General features: G+C 38.5%; 1 protein-coding gene across 2 annotated transcripts in view; it reads left to right on the forward strand.

Moving 5' to 3' along the window:
* Nucleotides 1–2,827: 2,827 nt before the first annotated feature.
* LOC130920284 (axin-1-like) overlaps nucleotides 2,828–20,128 on the forward strand; it is a 57,751-nt gene continuing 40,450 nt past the window's right edge. The window contains exons 1-2 of one of the 2 annotated variants that reach the window (XM_057843382.1): nucleotides 2,828–3,028; nucleotides 16,049–16,139. The gene's annotated coding sequence lies outside the window, so the exon portion shown is untranslated. The remainder of the gene's footprint in view (nucleotides 3,029–16,048; nucleotides 16,140–20,128) is intronic. The other variant, XM_057843381.1, reaches the window with a different exon arrangement.

A 20,128-nucleotide genomic window follows, 5' to 3' on the forward strand; every position in this document is an offset into this window, starting at 1 on the left:
TATGAAGACCATAGTCAACCATATTGGAACACCGAGCAATGCTTAACAAACTGTTAACAAATACTTCACAAATCAACAATAAATCATTATCAACAGTTTACTAATGATCTATTAACTAGTAAAACAGATAGTTACCCATTATTGTCCTGCATTGCAACTTTATATAAGAAAAAGAAATAAAAAACATCTTCTCTTGAAATCCTTTTTTATTTTAAAGGAGCTTTATATGCGCTTTAATTCTTTTGACTACTTTGTCTTTTTTCCCTAGAAATCCCCATCGGATTGGTTTGGCAGCTGAGGGTGACAGTGCAACGTGTGTGTTATGAAACACACTCACACTGAGTGGCCCTAACAGGATTTGAGGAATGACACACACCAGCTGGAAGCGAGACGGGAAGGGGTGACCATCATCCAGGGTTGTGGAGGGCAGCGTCTCACAAGTTGATGGTGCTGGGTGAGAAGGAAGACTTGTAAGACTTTTATTTCACTGAAATGAGTATATATTTTTGAATCTTAAACAAACAAAAAACTTTATTCTTGTAAAATTCAGGCTTTCTTATCCTCGATAAACTATGTTGTAAAACTGAGACTTTTTGTCCAAAATAATGAAACGTTTTCTTTTTATAACAATTTATGTAACTAACAACTACAGTTAGGGTTGTTCCGATCATGTTTTTTTGCTCCCGATTCGATCGTTTTAGTTTGAGTATCTGCCGATCCCGATATTTCCCTAACCGATTGCTTTTTTTTGCTCCCGATTCAATTCCAATGATTCTCGATAATTTTTCCCGATCATCTACATTTTGGCAATGCATTAAGAAAAAAATGAATAAAACTCGGACGAATATATACATTCAACATACAGTACATAAGTACTGTATTTGTTTATTATGACAATAAGTCCTCAAGATGGCATTTACATTATTAACATTCTTTCTGTGAGAGGGATCCACGGATAGAAAGACTTGTAATTCTTAAAGGATAAATGTGACTTTATATATTGTGACTAAATATTGCCATCTCGTGTATTTGTTGAGCTTTCAGTAAATGATACTGCAGCCATTTAACTTCTGCCCAAATGCATGATAGGAAGTGCAACCATGACTGTGCGTAGGGGCACCAATTGATATATCTTCTCTGCGTTGGGAAAGAACATAGGGTGTTAAGAAAATGATCGATTATTACATTTCTTCCCCAGATTGCCTCGAACGTTATTTTTAATTGCTGAGAGAGGTATTGTAAGGCTTTAGCCACATAAAAAATGGCTCCAAAGGCTGTCAAAATTCTCTCTACTCAATATACGCTGCCTTGTACGCGACAATGCGTGAGTGGGTCGTGCAGCACATGCGTTATTTATTTAACGTGATTAATTAAGAAAAAATAATTACCGCCGTTAACGCAATAAATTTGATAGCCCTACTTTAAGCCAAAACTACTCTGGTTGAGTGTAAGACATTTTGTCTGTAACGTTAAATACATTAGAAAAGTATTTAAATTAAAAAAAAAAAAAATTTTTAAAAGGCATGTCCGATATTTTTTTGCCGATTCCGATACTTTGAAAATGACGTGATCGGACCCGACATCTTTAATAATGAGTATTTGTTCCTGTACAATTACTTCATGTTTTCCTAAGTGCAAAATTTTTTTTCCCCCTGGATGATTCAAACTTGTTCGGTTCTTATCTTAAAAAAACGGACACTTAATTCTCATACTCACAGATTTTGACTGTGCAAGTTAGAAGTGGGAACCACTTAGTACCTCACGATACGATACGATTTGCGATACAAAGCTCATGATAACGTTCATCTAACATTTGGAGATACAACGATTATCGATACATTTGTAGAATATCCTAGAATGATTTTCTGACCAACAACTAATAAACAGAAAAATAAGCTTCTGCTGTGAATTGGAATGAGTTTATCAATAGTAGACGTCCAATGTGGGAGGGATGGCGGCGAACGAACGAATGTTCATTCGCTGCCACCCTCCCATTTCAAACGGATTGAACGCCTATGGCCGTCAGTGGCAGCCAATGCTAGGCACTGAGGTAATTTTGGGCCATTTAAGGTCATTTACCTGTTGATGTTCAGTTACTTCCTGTTGATATTGGGGTATTTTATGGGTCACTTCCTGTTGATTTTAAGTTACAGAACAGGAAGTGACCTTGGAATCACCCAAATGAATAGGCAGTGACTCAAACTCAACCGGAAATGACCTATAAATGCCCTAAAATGAACCGCAAGTGACCTGTAAATGCCCTGAAAACCCCCAGTCTAAAAGGATTGGGCGTCGAACACCGTCAATGCAGCCTTAGCGTTAACTGAGACACTATAATGGTGGAAGATTTTGGTAGCAACTTGTTGGTTCCTTTTTATTTTTTTTTAGATATTGACACCTTTTTAAAACGATATCTCGATTCTTGGCAGGAGCATAACGATGACCTTTTGGGATACAAAGTATCACCATTTCGATATTTTGTCACACCCCTAGTTTTGTCAATCACACATGGGAGCCTTACTGGATTTACGGACTGCTACGCATGAGGTGTAGACAGGCGGCATCCATCATCCGGAGACAATATGGTGAGCGTCAAACAACTTGATGGATTTAAAAAAAAAAAAAAAAAAAAAAACATACAGGGTCTCAGTAGGGGGCCATGGGGTACACCTGTGGATAGGATGGATGTGACGCTCAGAGGGGTGTCTTGTCGTCCAAGCTCTCCTTATGCTCCATATTTCCACCCAGGGTCCGGCACCAGAAGCCCCCTTTGATGCTCTGCGTGATGATGTCATAGCGAGGGAGGGGAGCGAGGCACGATCAAAGCCTCGGAAAGGGGAGGGATGAAGATGCGGAGGAAGAGGAGGAAGAGAGGCATATCCAAGACAACAACGGGACAAAGATGGCGAACACATCCGCGGGCGGGACGGCCCCCCGAAAACCTCGCCGAAGGTTCGAGCCCCCGTTCGTCGGCATCGGGATGAGCGGCGAATGGACGCGGCGCAAGGCCGAGCGTCGACGGCGCACGGTAAGCTTCCCCGTCTTCGCCAATCTCTTGTCTTTTCTCATATTTTTCTCGTCCATTTTCTTTTCTGTTTTGGCCCCTTTCATCGAGGTCTCCTTTTTGGCCGCTAATATAGGCCTCTTTTTGCCATCAAAGGCAGCACATCAATTGCCTTGACTCCCAAGTGTATGTGTGAGAGGGTTGAAGGAGAGGAAAGGGGGGAGAGGAAAAAAAGACAGACGAACGCCATGTTAGCAAAGATCAAGGCGAGCTTTCATGCCTCCTTTTCGTTTGGTCGTTTTCGTCGAGCTGGCGGCCGGTGGGTAGGCGGCGACGCTTTCCCATCCCGTCCTACCCCGACCGACTTGCACCCAATTCGCCCGGAAAACGGCCTTTTATTTGTTTGTTTCTTTGGGTTTTTTTGGTTTTATATTTCCTCTACGGATGATGACAATTCGTGAAACAATATTTGAATAAGCAGCAGGAGGGCAGCCGGCTAATCCGGTGTGGCTAATCCAGCATTGGCGCAGGCCATACTGGCGGCCCAGAAGTATTCAGCGGCGTCACAATGCACGTCAGCGGGACGCCGTGGCAGATTTACTGACAACTCGCAAACCGACACGGGACCGGCTGGGAAAGGCCAGCAGATGATAGACGAAAGGATGGATCGATTGATGGATGGACAGACGGAGAGAAGCGATAGATGCAGAGGCCTGCTTGACGCTTTCCCATTATCTAGTTATGCTACTGCAAATAATCTTGAGATAAAACACATCCTTTTCTATGTTCATGGTTGGTCGTCATTAACGGCCAAAGAGTACATCCCAGGCATGAAAAGTGACAAATAATGACTCCAAATCACCAATACCGTTAATTTATTCATGTATGTAAATGCTTACCTTTAGGGTGGATCCGTTTTGATAAACATAAAAAAACACAAAAAACTTAGAAGTTATTTCTATAAAATTCAGATTCTTTTTTTTCTAAATAAAACATATAACATTCTTTCAAATAGAATATTGGCATTTATTAATTATTTTCTTTTGTACAAGTAAAAAATACTTTATTCTCATAAACCTAGGTTTTTGTCTTTCATATTTATTAAAATGAAACTGTTTATGCTGGTAAAAATCTGACACTTTTTCTTTATTTCTGGTAAAATCCTGACCTTAAATCTAAATAAAAAAACAAAAAAAATCAAGTCATGTTCCTGTATAGAATCTTGTCTGAGAGCAGATTTACTGATAAAAATTGCAAACCAACCCAGAACCGGTGGATGGAGCTATAGATGGACAGAAAGATAAATTGAGCGATCATAGAGCAACCTTGTTGATAGAATAGCCTTCCCCTCATGCAATTATGCTACCATAAAGAATCTCTGGATGAATCTTTTTGTACCTTATATGTACCTCCTACTGCATTCAAACATGTTCTCCAATGTTCATCTGTGTCTTGTAATACAGCGACAGGGACTAGCAACAACCTGTGACTAGGATTTTTGAGCTTCTAGTGCCAATAAGAGTCAATAACATGAACGAAAGAACTTTAATATTAACTGAACATCGTTATTTCAAAATAATGGTCAACCGACTCTGCCATAAAACCATTCATGCTATGGCAAAAATTTGGGGTTAAACCTGACCAATCCAATTTGTATTAATTTATTCAGGTTGTCTGTATTCATTCAGGTAAGGCAATTGAAAAGTTACAGCAAGTTACAGACCTGACAGCAATGGTGGTTTTGGCCGCACTTTCAATTTTCATAATAGTCTTAGTTTTTTGGATGATAATACGTTTTAGTCTTAGGCTAGGTTCATACTGCTGGTCTTAATGCACGAATAGGATTTTTTGCTGCTTTTCTGACTCGAGTGAGGCATTAACTTGAATGTGGCGGCGGTCTGAACTGTCTAGTCTCCCAAATCGAAATTCATGCAGCAATTACGACAGCAAAGAGCGAGAGCAGGAAGCAAGATGGCAGCGATGTAGCTGTTCATTAGCGTTGGCGCCTAGAGTGAACTCGGCTTTTACTTTGCAGGAGGCAGGCTTGACCACAGTCATTAAAAAACTACAATGAAAGTAAGGATAAGTCTGATAATGTTCGGTTTCTTTCTGTGCACCAAATGAGCAATATTTCAGTAGTACATGGTCGAGTCAGGGCACAGTGCATAGTTATTTGTTTTGAGACTTCTGCGCATGCGGGTTTGCTCAACACGTCTCCGACTGCGAATTAGTGCGCATGCGTAATACTTAATCGGGCTCAGTGAACAAAGGCAGTCTGAACACATATGACAAAAAAAATCTGAATTGTGCATTAAGACCAGCTGTATGAACCTAGCCTTAGTCATACTTAAGTCATCACAAAATGTGTTTGTCTTCGTCTAGCTTTTGTTGAAGAAAACTCAAGACTAATTTCGTCTAGGTTTATTCGATGTTTGCTAAAAATGTTTTGGTCTGTAAAATTTAAAAAAAAAAAAAAAAAAACTTCAAAAGTGAATAAGGGTTTCCAACTATTTCAAATGAGCATTGACAGACGAGCACATATTTTAGCGTCTACAAAATGCTCACACGAATGCTATGCTAATCCTATGAGTTATATAATATCCACCACTGACCTTACTTGATCTTACCTCGGTTACATATCATTTTCTTCCTTAAAACAAAAACAAAACAAACCAAAAAATTAGATTCACAAGGTATTCAGGTTTTTCGTAATCCCCCAGAATAGTTTTAATTCTATTTATCCGAAAAATGTCACTGTTGTTGCTACTTAGGCTTAGACAAACAACTAGGTACCGTAATTTTCGGACTATCAGCCGCTACTTTTTTCGCTCATTTTCAATCCTGCGGCTGATAGTCCAGCGCGGCTTATTTGTTGATTTATTTGGGTTAATAGGTAACACTTTATTTGACAGCGGTGTTATAAGACTGCCATAAGACTGTCATAATTATCACATAACATTATCATGGGCATTAATAAATGCAGATGTCATTAAGTGTCATCTGGCAAATTATGTCACTAACTCCATTTATGTCCAGCTCAGATCTTTTACATCCATTCAAAAGTGAGATAGTTCACCGGATGACACAAAACGATGTCTGTCATAAGCATTCATTAATGCTCATGTCAGTGTCATGTCATCATTATGATGGTCAGTCTTATGGCTTCACTCACTATCAAATAAATTGTTACCAAATTCCATAACTATCAATTAATGAAACAACTAGAACAGTAACTGAAGAAATAATTAGCACGGAACATTAATTTTGATTGTTATTTACATCTGTAGCACTGCAATGCATACTAGGAGGCAACACCAGTGTTGACAGCAGGTGGCAGCAGAGGTTGATTGTCTCCCCCAAGAGAACAGTGATGGCCAAATGAAGCTTCTTGAAGCAATGAAGCTTTGAACCGATTGGCTGCAAATTGAACCAACTGGCACCTTGTCATGATGGTTGATTTGTTCTTATGACAGTCTTGTGATGCCACTGTCAAATAAAGTGATACCGGTTAATATCTATTGGTGTAAATATCCCATAATACAGTGAGGACAGCTGCTGCTTATAGTCCAGTGTAGCTTATCTATGAACAAATGCCTATTTCGTGTCAAATTTGGTGGGTGGCGCCTTACAGACCCCACTCACCAACACCACACAATGACGTGTCCCTGTATTGTGCCGCCATATTGTCCGTCATTGTGTGTCCGTATTCTCAATGGTCTCAATTTATCGTGCAATTTATAGTGCAATTCATGGAAGCCCCGGTGCTTTCAGACACCGTAAACTCATTGGATGTGTTGCATAAAAGGCGTTATGTGGAAAAGCTTCGGTCGATCCATTCGCCAGATCCATATTTGATGCCTAAATCGATATTTTTCGACCCGCTGTCTTCGCCGTCTCTGACATCTGCTACACTGATATCTACAACTTTCCTGTCCACAGAAACTCAGCCTATTCTCACGAAACTTTGACAAACTTTAAGAGCAGCACTCTAAGCAACATTACCCCTTGTGACCCTTTTCCTCCAATTTTCTAAAATGGCGACAATCAATAAAAAAAAAAAGTTGACTGCGATGGCCAACGGTTCAAGGATAGGTGGATATTGGACTATTTCTTCAATAAAATACGCAACAACTGTGTCTGCCTCATTTGCAAAGAGACAGTCGCTGTTTTCAAAGAGTTTGATGTGACGCGATATTACCAAACAAGACACGCTGACATATACGACAACATTACAGGGAAGATACGCAGCGAGAAATGAAAGCAACTTGAAGCTAGTTTCATTTCACAGCAGCAGTATTTCGCAAGAGCCCGAGTGTCGAAAGAGAACGCCACAAAGGCGAGATTGTTGAAATTATGAATTAAAAAAAAAGATAATAAAGCAAATGTGACACACAGAAGGGCTTGCTAAAATTTGTTTAAATATATTGTTCTACGTAAATCAGCCAAGGTAGCCCCCCACATTTTTACCACACCAAATCTGGCCCCCTTTGCAAAAAGTTTGGACACCCCTGTTTAACTGATGATCCTTAGACGAGGCCATCTTCTTTCACTTGGTACCAGCTAAATATTATTCAAAAAATAATGATAGCGGAAGAAATAAACATATTGAATTTGAAACTGTATGTTGTCGGCGATTAGCCTCGCAATGATCTTAATTGTGGTTGTCAGCCCAAAACCCTCTAAATATATATTAAATTCATCTTACCAGGTATAAAATGACTACTACATAGTCTGTGGTGATCATTTGGTGCCCAGTTTTCTCGTCGAATTGCAGCAGTCCATCTCGCTCTCCTCTTCGGGTCGGTCGGAATACGGTAGAACTTCAAGTCCAACCGCCACACACGCCTTCACCATTTTGATTATTAATGTTAACGAGCAGAAAAACACACCGCAATAGGAGACATGTAAGTAGCGGTAATGTGTAAACACGACGAGCTGACGGACAGTATGGCGGCTCCAGTCAGGGGGGCGGAGTTGTGACGTCATGTGATTGGGGTCTGTAGTCAGGTGCGCCTTATAGTGTGAAAATTACGATAAAAATTACGAATTACGATAATTTATTTAATTGTTTTTTCCCCTTCCAATTAAAGGACATGATCTCATACATGAAAGTGTGGAAAAGGCACACACAAATTTTGACACGTTTACTGGTTTGGTCCATAAGAGACTCAAAAATAACAAATAATAGTGATTCAAATTCATAGCAGATGTTTGCAAATGCCTTATTATGTTTAAACTAAAAGCTAATCAGTGTACTTTCGTGGAGAACTACCAAAATCGGAGATCTTATACTTTTGAGAAGCTGAAACCAGATGATTTAAACAAGTTGAAGTTGTCAACAATTGTTGCTAATTGCTACTATTACTACTAGTATTGCAACTTCAACTCTGATAAATTCAGGCACCATGCTAAAAGAAAAACATTGAAAAATATGTTTTCCCCTTTAAATTTAAAGTATTTCAGTGTTTGTTTAGTATATATTTTTTAACTCACATGCTAAAGCATTTTGTTCTCATTGAACTACATCTTTTTTGTAAGGTTTTGATTTGGAGTAAAATAATACAACTTTTTGACATCAACAAGTTCTGTGATAAAGCCACAGGAGCCAAAATGGTGTCATCACCAATGACCATAATAATGTCCAGACCTCAAGTCAAGGGTATTGGCCACCACCTCCTCCTGTTTGGTCAAGCACTTGTCTTCAATTCATCTTAAAGAGCCAGTGGTCTGTTGCTCCTTTAAGCGCCACATAATGAAGATTTTACTACGGGCCAGTTCTATCTAACTAGCTCTTTGTGCTACAGGGAGGCCCCAATGAGATAAGCCTGTTTCTGACAGGCCCTCCGTACAGATGCCTAAATCTGCAGTGGCAGCTGGAACAAAAGACTCCCCCGATCCTCCCTAGGCAAAAAAAAGCACCCATCTCCTCACTTTCCACTCAGTGCCAGACGTCCTGCTCTCTGCTTTTTTATCTTCATTGGAAGTGGCAGTTGCAGTCACATGCTTGTCAGTAGTTTAAAAAAAAAGTAGAGTTGCAGCCCTGCTTTGCGTTACAATGCAAGCTGACACATCCAGCATGGCTTTTCGTTCAATTAATGTGATAATAAAGCCCTCTTGGTTAGGTTTTTGCATTATTTTTCTGACAAAACAGTTGGATTTTGGCAAATTTTACAATGCCTGAAAATTCACAAATTTTTGCATGTGTATTTGTGCATGTGTCCAAGAACTCTCTCCATAGCGTCTTCTTGGAAATTAAAAAACAAAAAACAAAACAGCCCCTAAAGTCAGTATTTTAGTTTGAAACAGGCATTATGGGTGAAATTCTGGGACTTGTTCTTTGTCAAAGTCCTACTAAAGAATTGCTCTCACAAGGTCTGCTTGAAACCAGATTTCATCATTTTTTGTATTTGCCAAATGATTTTAAAGGCTTTTTATAGCCTCACCATGCCTGAAAATTTACTTTTTTTGTCAATATCCTGTTTAAAATGTATCAAACAGCACATCTCTATCGCTTATAATATTTTAAAACAGGGTTGTCAATGTCGTCTTTGTTGTGGGCCACATTGTCGTTGTGGTTTCACAGACAATTAAAAAAAAATCCCATTTATTTAGTTATTTTGTAGTTTTAATTAAAAAAAGAAAAATATTTTTGAAAATTCTAAATTAAAAAAAAACATTTAAATTGTAAAAACGTACTTTTAATACTTACGTACCTACATATCTAATACGTACTTTTTATTTTTTTTTTACTAAAAAAAAAAAAGGGGAACAGTAAATTCCCTCATTTTGTTATTCTGTTATTAAATTAAAATAAATATATCAGTAATTAGTTAATATTAAAAATTAAAGGGAAAAAAACATAAATATCCTCTGATTTATTAACAGAAATTTGATTGAATTTTTGAAACATGAAGCCAATGCACATGATTTACTGAAGAAAATTCATTGACTACTCAATTTTATTTAAAACTGCAGAATTGAAAAAACAAGCAATAAAAATGACAGCACTGTAAACAGACGTTTAACAAGCGCAAAAAAAAAAAAACTGCATAATTTAGTTTAATGGCGGATTGCAAGAAATTACCAGGTGCATACCCCCACCTACTGTATAAGAGTGTGCAGCACCCATCTGAAGGTGCGTTGCTCTCACTGTTGGTTTTTATCTGTCAATATCATGTTTACCTACCTTATCTTGCTTGTACCTGTGTTGCTGCCTCTAGTGGACAATTACGGTGTAGTTGCAGGGGGCTTTTTGATTGTGCCGGAGGGATGAAAACGGAACTATCAATTCACAATGAGAAAAACAAACAAACAAAGGTAACGTGTAACGCAGCCGACAATTTCAAAGTAGTGGAGTAAAAAGTACACATTCGTACTTTAAAATGTAGTGAAGTAAAAGTGAAAAGTACCACTTCATATTTGTACTCAAGTAGTATAGTGCTGCGATATTCCAATATTCGATTAGAAAAAAAGATTCAAATTAAATTTTGCTGCTTCGAGTATTCGTTTAATTAAAGTGGTGTTGTAATGGTTTGTTTTTGAAAGTGTTTGCATTTAGTTTTATTGATTTGAATGGATACACTGCCCTCTAGTCTGCCTCATTTTACATGGCCAAATCCAGCTGCTCCCTGTTAAACCAACATAAGCTAGGTTTTTGTTTGAGCTAATGTTTTTTTTTTTTTTTTAATGAATTCGTAATTTAGTTTATAGGTATATTTAGCCAATTTTTGTGGGAATATGGACTATAATAGGAGTATGTATGAACCATTTGTTGAGAGCATTGCAAAAAAAAAAAAAACTTTAGTATTTTATAAAATTTAAACTAGCAGACTTTTGCTATGTAAGTTAGCCAATTGTTCTTTTGTTGGACATAGATCTTTTTTTTAAACCGTTTGAGGCTCAGCTCAGGTATTTTCATTTTTTTATGATTATCCGATTACTCGATTATTCGAACTAACCAGGTCATCGATTAATCGACTACTAAAATAATCCATAGCTGCAGCCCTATATTCAAGTAAAGATACGCCAAAAATGTACTCAAGTATAGTAACAAAGTACTTTTACTTGGTTACATTCCACCACTGATACTTAATGGCGTACCGCAAGCAACACGTCACTTCCGCTCATTAAATTCATGACATTAGCTACTGTTGTTAAGTAGGGACAGGCCACCGTTTGTCCCTAATAGGAAATGAATGGAAATCGTGTACGAAGGAGATGTTTACAGAGCTAAATCTACCAATTCTCTCCGAAAATGATGTGCCTGGTGCCAAATTCACTGGCAAAGATGTGGAAGAACATAAAAATGTTAAGTTAAAGAGAGGGCTTGAGTGTCGAAGGCTGAAAAAGACGAAAAAAACGAGCCGACCTAAGCATAGCCTTAGTTTTTTTATCGACGCGATTGACAATGACATTCTCCTGTTTCAACAAGCTATCCTTTACCATCACCCCTGTCTTTCTGATACAGTATATCCTCTGGTTGTCCTACGTCTCTGACCATTCTTGGGGGTAATTTAGTTAGCTTTGTGTAGCGATCGCAAATGCTACTCAGTGACAGCAAACCAACACTTTAAATTTTTTCATTGATAACAAATCTTAATTCTATAATTTATTTACACTTCCCCCTTACTAAAGTTGTTTTATATATATATATATATATATATATTTATGCCAGTAGTGATCGGGACACTAGGGGCAGTAACCCCCAAGCTGGGTGCATGACTCCAACAGATACCAAGAACAACATCCGACGTCTCCATTCAGAAGAGCGCAATCCTAGGGACAGCTAAGATCCTACGCAGGACCCTCAAGTTCCCAAAGTGGCAGTCAGATACCATTGTAATTCTTTTCAGGTCATTCATTGTCAGACAGAAGCAGTATGGTACAACGTTACGCAAAAAAAAAAAAAAAAAAAAAAAGTTATAAAAATGACTTACCTCTTTGTCCTCTGAAAGACCATGCCAACCCAACAAAATGTTTACTGCATATGAAATGTGAATGGATTCACCGAGCTGGTGTTAAAGTCCGCGCAAGTTGATTCGGTCTTCACATTTTTTCCTCCCGAGTTTTTGGTTTCCGGAAACGTATGAAGAAAACATCCTTCATGTGTCGTAATGTCTAGAGTCGTTTCTACAAGTTCCAAAAAGGCAATGCGTGATCGGCATGTTAGTTTTTCAAAGATTACCGGCGAAAAGTAGCACAAATTACGTTGTTTCTATGCGAGGGCGGGTCTATAATGTCCCACTTCGGCTTTACTTCCGCTTTACGTCACGGTCTAAAAATAGCATGCCTGCGGTACGCCATTACTTTAAAAACTTAAAATAATGTACAGATCGACTATGATCATACTCTCAAGGTATTATGTCTAAGATGAAGCTGCCATTGACGACAGTTGCCATCCAATCCAGCCAATAGGTTAAACAAAAACGCGGCCATTTTGGTTTGACTAATCAATCGAGCTGACGACTAGGGCATATGAGGGTTTCAATTCACTCGTAAAAATGTGTAAACCGTGAGGATCTTCAGTGACAGTAGGTTCTTTCTAAAAGGCACAGAGATGTTCTGCTGGCCTCTGTGGCTCACTCCCAACTTTACGAGGTGCGTTCAAGGTTGTTGGACTTTTAGACTACTGTAAATATTAATGTTGTATACTCGAGGTAGAGGTCGGTAGGTACTGTAGGTGGATGGATGGACGCTAGGTATATTAAACCCCCCTTGTGTGATGACCTTTCTTCATTTCAGAGCTTAGACACACACACACCAACACACGGCGGAGACTCATTATAGATTCATAAGTAGCAACATGCCCCCAACCCTTCCTCACCAAGACATCATAAAGGTCAAGTTCAGCCTCCTCAGTATTCTGTTTTTGTCTCTCGCTCTCCTTCTCGTCTCCGGGGGCAACTGCCACAAACAATAACACCGCGAGAGTGTGTTTGAGTGAGCGCGCATGTGTGTGTGAATACACTTCCATAATGATGGGGATAATGCATGTTGAATGTCTACCTGACGCAGGGAAGCACATTTTGTTCCAGGATGTCTTGATGGTCTTGAGTTCTCTTCATGGTAACCATGGTCTGGATGTAGCTAACATTCCAGTTTCACAGTACTAAGCAAAAAAAAAAAACAACAACAAAACAAACTATTAAATTTACAGTAAAATACAAGTATTATACTGTTACAAATATCGGAAGATCGTAATTAGTTAACTGTTTACCAACAAATTACCATAGAAAGAAGTGCATTTTAACCGTTTTACTGCAAATGACTGCAAAACATTTGTATATGGAACTAGTCTTTTTATGGTTGTGAAATTAACCCGTTAAGCTCCTTTTCTCAATCACATGACAACTACGAGGTGGCCCACAACAAAGATGACATTGACAACCCTGCTTTAAAAAAATGATCAGGGATAAAGATGTGTTAATTGATACATACACTGCTGGCCAAAAGTATTGGCACCCCTGCAATTCTGTCAGATAATGCTCAGTTTCTCCCAGAAAATGATTTCAATTACAAATGCTTCGGTAGTAATATCTTCATTTATTTTGCTTGCAATGAAAAAACCCAAAAGAGAATGGGAAAAAAAATTAAATCATCATTTTACACAAAACTCCAAAAATAGGAGGACAAAAGTATTGGCACCCTTTGAAAGATCACGTGATGCTTCTCTAATTTGTGTAATTAACAGCACCTGTTACTTACCTGAAGGGTTGGGCATCGTTTGAAATTGAACGATTCCGGTTCCGATTCTGATTCCACATTTCGATTCCAGTTCTGAACGATTCTCTATTCCGATTCTTTTAAGAGGCAGAGTAAAAAAAAAAAAAAATGCAGGGTCAAATAAAGTTGCATAGTTTATATTAAAGTCTTCTCGATTTTTTAAATGAAATGAATTAATGAATTAAACTTCTCACAGGATTAATTTTAACTTGTATATAAATATCATCCTATGAACTCGAGCTATTTTTTTCCGCTTTGCGGTCAGGGCATTGAAACAAGAAATCGAAATTTTAAAAATTCAAATGATTCTGGGAGCGTCGGAGTGTGGGAACCGGTTCCCATCGATGCTCGATGCCCAACCCTACTTACTTGTGGCACATAACAGGTGGTGGCAATGAATAAATCACACTTGCAGCCATTTAAAATGAATTAAAGTTGACTCAACTTCCGTCCTGTGTCCTTGTGTGTACCACATTGAGCATGGAGAAAAGAAAGAAGACCAAAGAACTGTCTGAGGACTTGAGAAGCAAAATTGTGAGGAAGCATGGGCAATCTCAAGGCTAAAAGTTCATTTCCAAAGACCTGAATGTTCCTGTGTCTACCGTGCGCAGTGTCATCAATAAGTGTAAAGCCCATGGCACTGTGGTTAACCTCCCTAGATGTGAACAGAACAGAAAAATTGATGACAAATTTCAACGAAAGATTGTGCGGACGGTGGATGAAGATCCTCGACTAACATCCAAATAAGTTCAAGCTGTCCTGCAGTCCGAGGGTACAACAGTGTCAACCCGTACTATCCATCGGCGTCTGAATGAAAAAGGACTCTATCGTAGGATACCCAGGAAGACCCCGCTTCTGACCCAAAGACATAAAAAAAAGCCAGGCTGGAGTTTGCCAAAACTTACCTGAAAAAGCCAAAAACATTTTGAAAGAATGTTCTCTGATCAGATGAGACAAAAGTAGAGCTTTTCGGGAAAAGGCATCAACATAGAGTTTACAGGGAAAAAAATGAAGCCTTCAAAGAAAAGACCACAGACATGGCGGTGGTTCCCTGATTTTTTGGGGTTGCTTTGCTTTGTCTGACACTGGACTGCTTGACCGTGTGCATAGCATTATGAAGTCTGAAGACTACCAACAAATTTTGCAGCATAATGTAGGGCCCAGTTTGAGAAAGCTGGGTCTTCCAGCAGGACACCGACCCAAAACACACTTCAAAAAGCACTAGAAAATGGTTTGAGAGAAGCACTGGAGACCTCTAAAGTGGCCAGCAATGAGTTCAGACCTGAATCCAATAGAACACCTGTGGAGAGATCTGAAAATGGTAGTTTGGAGAAGGCACCCTTCAAATCCCAGAGAAGAATGAAAAACAATGAGAAAGAACAATGGTCTAAAATTCCATCAGAGCATTGTAAGAAACTCATTGATGGATACCGGAAGTGGTTATTCGCAGTTATTTTGTCTAAAGGTTGTGCTACCAAATATTAGGCTGAGGGTGCCAATACTTTTGTCTGGCCCATTTTTTTGAGTTTTTTGTAAAATGATAATGATTAAAAAAAAAAAATCCATTCTCTTTTGTGTTTTTCATTGCAAGCAAAATGAATGTTATTACTACCAAAGCATTTGGAATTTCAATCATTTTCTGGGAGAAATTCAGCATTATTTGACAGAATGCAGGGGTGCTAATACTTTTGGCCAGCAGTGTAAAACAAATACACACAAAAAAAATGGTTTTACACATGCGTTACACATAATATCACAAGGCCAACATGAGAAACTGATTTTCAGTTTTTTGTTGCTGTTGTTGTGAACTAGTTCCACACAAACTTACATCCAGGTATCATTTAGCTTAGCAATTAGTGGTGTTAGAGCCATTTTTCGAGTATTCCAAACTTCAAGAAAGCGCATTTTTCAAGGTTTCCTAGGCTGTGACTTGTGTCTCGGTTCACCGCACAGCATGCAATCACAACATCAGCACCTTTGCTCGAGGACACGCTCAGAGTTTGATATGAAACGCTGACTGCCACCGGGGACACAACCTCAAAGGGGATTCAGAATCGGCACCTTTCAAACTAAATTTCTCGAGCCTCCGTGGTCGTAGAACATTATGGAAGATGTTTGCGTACTTGTGAGATCTGAGGCATATTTTATTTCTGCCTCAGCGTAAAAAAGAAAAAACATTGGGATCTCGTTTTAAAGGTCCTATAGAAAATGGAAAATCTATCTTGAAAGTCCTTAGAAACTGTTTGAATTCGGCCGTGAAAAGTGTGAACGAAACCAGGTCTATGCAAATGAGTTAACTAATTGTGACTTTGTTTACTGTAGGCTATGCTTCATCTCAATGAGGAACTGGTCGTAGGTCCACGATTGGACCTGTGCAAATGTGTGGACCCCACCTGAGTGAGGAGACATGTTGGTAAGCCATCTGATTGAAATGTATAAAAATGTAGCACAATAAAAGATTGTGTTACTTAATTTGTCTTCAACCTACTCTTTTAGTGCCATTGACGATGATCGTAGGGCTGTCAAAGGATTAACATTTTTAATCGAGTTAATCACAGCTTAAAAATTAATTAATCTTAATTAATCGCAATTCAAACCATCTATAAAATATGCCATATTTTTCTGTAAATTATTGTTGGAATGGAAAGAAGACACAGGATGGTTATATACATTCAACAAACTGTACATAAGTACTGTATTTGTTTATTATAACAATAAATCAAGATGGCATTAACATTATTAACATTCTGTTAAAGTGATCCATGGATAGAAAAAATTGTAGTTCTTAAAAGATAAATTTTAGTACAAGTTATAGAAATTTTATATTAAAACCCCTCTTCATGTTTTCGTTTTAATAAAATTTGTAAAATTTTCTATCAAAAAATAAACTAGTAGCTCGCCATTGTTGATGTCAATAATTACACAATGGTCATGGTGCTGAAACCATAAAATCAGTCGCACCCAACCGCCAACAGAGGGCGACAAAACACCAAAAAACACAAGTAACAAGTGGACATGACACTGTGCTGTCATTTTAATCTGTTTGAGTGGGGCATGTGCGTTAAATGCGTCAAATATTTTAACGTGATTCATTTAAAAAATTAATTACCGCCCGTTAACGCGACACTTTTGACAGCCCTAGATGATAGGTGTCCAATCTTGTGGCTCTATTCCTCCTTCGACTGAATTTAAAGTAGTTTATCACTAGTAGACACGCAATCCATTTGAAGTGGGAAGGATGGTAGTGAACATTCGTTCATTCGCTGCTAGCTCTCCCAGTTCAACTGGATTGGACATATATCGCGGTCAAAAGCACTCAATGAGTTAAGAATACATGCATTGTAGTTTAAAGTGCCTGTGACACGAAAATGCATGTTTATTTCATAATACACGCGTACACACGGTATTCTATGCTCCTGAATAAAATGGACCACTTGGATGTGTGAAGAAGCGATCGATATATTTATTCAATTTTTTGAATCCCGCCCTACAAAAATGACACTTCCGGCTTCGGTCTTGCATTGAGGAAGAGGGCGCTGTGACGTGTACGGAGGAAGGAGTCCTCTTTACTATACAGCAGTACTGTTGTATGAGAAGGACGAAGGATTCAGCTGATTTTGCGGATTAATACATTTATTTTTCGCATCACACCAGCCAAACGGCTGCAAAAAAATCTTGCTGTACGAGGGAGAGGCATGTGCGCCTTTTTGGGGTTTCAAAAGGTTCCCATTAACCGGTGGATATTGGCCAAAACAAGCCCTACTACTGTGGGAGCATGGGACTTAGGAGGAAGTGAGTAAACATCGTGTTGTGTATTAGGTCAAATACTGGGATCATTTTAATATGTAGGTGGCTTGCATTTTGTGGCTGACATGCTCCTTGTCCTTTCGGCCGACGACCGGCGGCTTGTCGCACATCCCCCCGCCGGGAGAGCACTATACTCGGCTTATTGCCCTCTTCATGTGCCTAGTGTTCTGTCAAATTTTCCGACCGATCAGGAATTGCAACTTTGTGTTTAAAATAGCCGCGAATACAGCGATTACAAAGTAAACACTTCAAACTTTCTTTAAATAAAGGACTACTTACGTTTGATCGTGGATGGGCATGTAAAAAGCTCTCCTAATACACATTAGCTGCACGTGTTAGCTGCACAACAACTGCAGCCGCTCTACTCCACTGAGTCTCTTGCTGTTTACGACTTCGTGTCGTAAAGCATTATTTTGCCATATTCGTGTTGACCATTTGGCAGCTACACGCTCCTCCGACGTCGGCCAGTTTGCTCGGTGGTCATTGTCCAGCTGCTTCCCCGGCCAGGCCCCCCCTGGTGTCCGTAAAGTGTCATTGCATGAAATTGACTTTCCTGTATATATATATGTAAGTTGTAAAGTAGTAAAACTGCAACAAAAATGAATGAAATGAACAAAACAAAACAAAAAAATTCTAATGGGTCAAAATTATTTTTCGAACAGATCATGTGACTAGCACCTTAGATGGTCATTTGCTTTGCATATAATTAAAAACAAAAAATTAAGTGAGGGCAATTTTATTTTTCAAATGATTTTTTTCTTTGATTGAAAAAAAAATTTTTTTTTTGATTGAAGCATATTTTTGGGGGATTGAATTATTTAGACACAAATATCCTACCCATAAATGGCCCAAACATAAAAAGGATTGCTTCAATCAAAATATACCTTTTCAATGAAAAATTAAGTGTTCAAAAGTTTTTCAATCTCAAATGTTTTTTCGCATTCAAAAACATTTTCTATGATTGAAATTTTTCTTATTTTGACTGAAGTGATTTTTCTTTTTGAAAATATATATTTTTTAAGCAAATTATTTTTTCACTGAATAATAAAGACAAAAACGTCCTAGCCAAAATGTGGCCCAAACACAAATCAACATTACGTCAATCAAAAAAAAACTTGGACTCCAATCAAAAATAAAAATTCAATCAAAAAGAAAAAAAAAAGTTTCACATTCATTTGAGTTTCAAATTTATTTTTGCAGTCAAACACATTTTTTTTAATTGAAGCGACTTTTTTTCTTTTATTGAAAATATATATTTTGATTGAAGCAACTTTTTTTTTTTTTTTTTAATTGAAGCAACTTTTTTTTGATTGAGTAATAAAGACACAAATCTACCTCCATATGGCTCCGCCCAGGGGATACAATTTTTGACTGGAGTAACTACATTGGCACGACACCGGCGGGTGTGCAATATTCAATGGTTGACGATTTTGGCGAAAAGTATTGCCTAATTCAGCCTAATTCGGAATTCCCCTCAAGAATGATGGGAAACAAAAAACGCTCATTGTCAACTTATTATTATAAATATTCTTGTAAGTTAATTTTATTGCTGACACTGCGTTTCGGGGTCATCAACACCTTGTGCCCCCCCTGCTAAAAAAGTCTCTAAACTCCGCGTATGTAGCAGGGGAACGAGCTGTAAATTGCTGTCCGCCGGGCGGGTTGGTGATCGGCGAAGACAATCGGCAACCCAGTCGTCATGTGAAATGATCCAGGCTAGTTATGTGCGATTTTCCGCTTCGAAGACTTTGAAACATCACTCGGTTCGGGTTAGCATGTCGGCTAGCTGTCACGCCTCTTGTTTTGTTTACATTGTCTGACGCCGGGGAAGGGAAATGACATAAGCCCGACTTAGGTGGCATAAAATATCGTTCGGGAGGTGCGACAGCAAAGGTGAAGTCGACAGTTTTGACCATTATGGAGTACTTTTGCCATGTCATCCTGAATGAATGCATTTTTATTATTTCATATTCCATTTAGAACAAGACTGTTATTTGTCATGACCATGCCATTTATTTAGCTATTGGGGAAAAATACTTGGATAAAATGAAAATCCTGTAAAAATATTGGAGTAGAGAGCCTGAAACAATGACATTTAGCGACTCTTTTCGTCACGTTTTCCTTGTTCTGAATAATTCCCCCTCAACGGACTGACTGGTCCTTCTCAAGCCATTAATATAGCTATTGGGGAAAAATACTTGGATAAAAAGAATATCCTGTAAAAATATTGGAGTAGAGAGACTGAAACAATGACATTTTGCAGCTCCCTTCGTCACGTTTTCCTTGTTGTGAATAATTCCCCCTCAATGGGCTGCATACTAAATCAGATGAAATCGTGACTCTGCTGACGTCATCCACATGTTGGGGACGCTAGAGCCCTATAATGGTAGGCGTGGCTAGATTAAAAGACTAATTTCTCGTCATCTGCGCTTTGCTAAACTGTTGTTTATAGTCGAATCGTCTCAAAATATGATTGTAATTCACATAATAATCCTATTTAAGACTTTTTTTCTCCTGTCTTATGCACTTTAATGTCTCTCTATTGCACTCTCCCTCTCTCCCTTTCTCTCTCTCACCCGTTCTCTCGCTTTACCA

This window comes from Corythoichthys intestinalis, chromosome 8, assembly GCF_030265065.1.
Source record: "Corythoichthys intestinalis isolate RoL2023-P3 chromosome 8, ASM3026506v1, whole genome shotgun sequence".
NCBI classification, from domain to species: Eukaryota; Metazoa; Chordata; class Actinopteri; order Syngnathiformes; family Syngnathidae; genus Corythoichthys; species Corythoichthys intestinalis.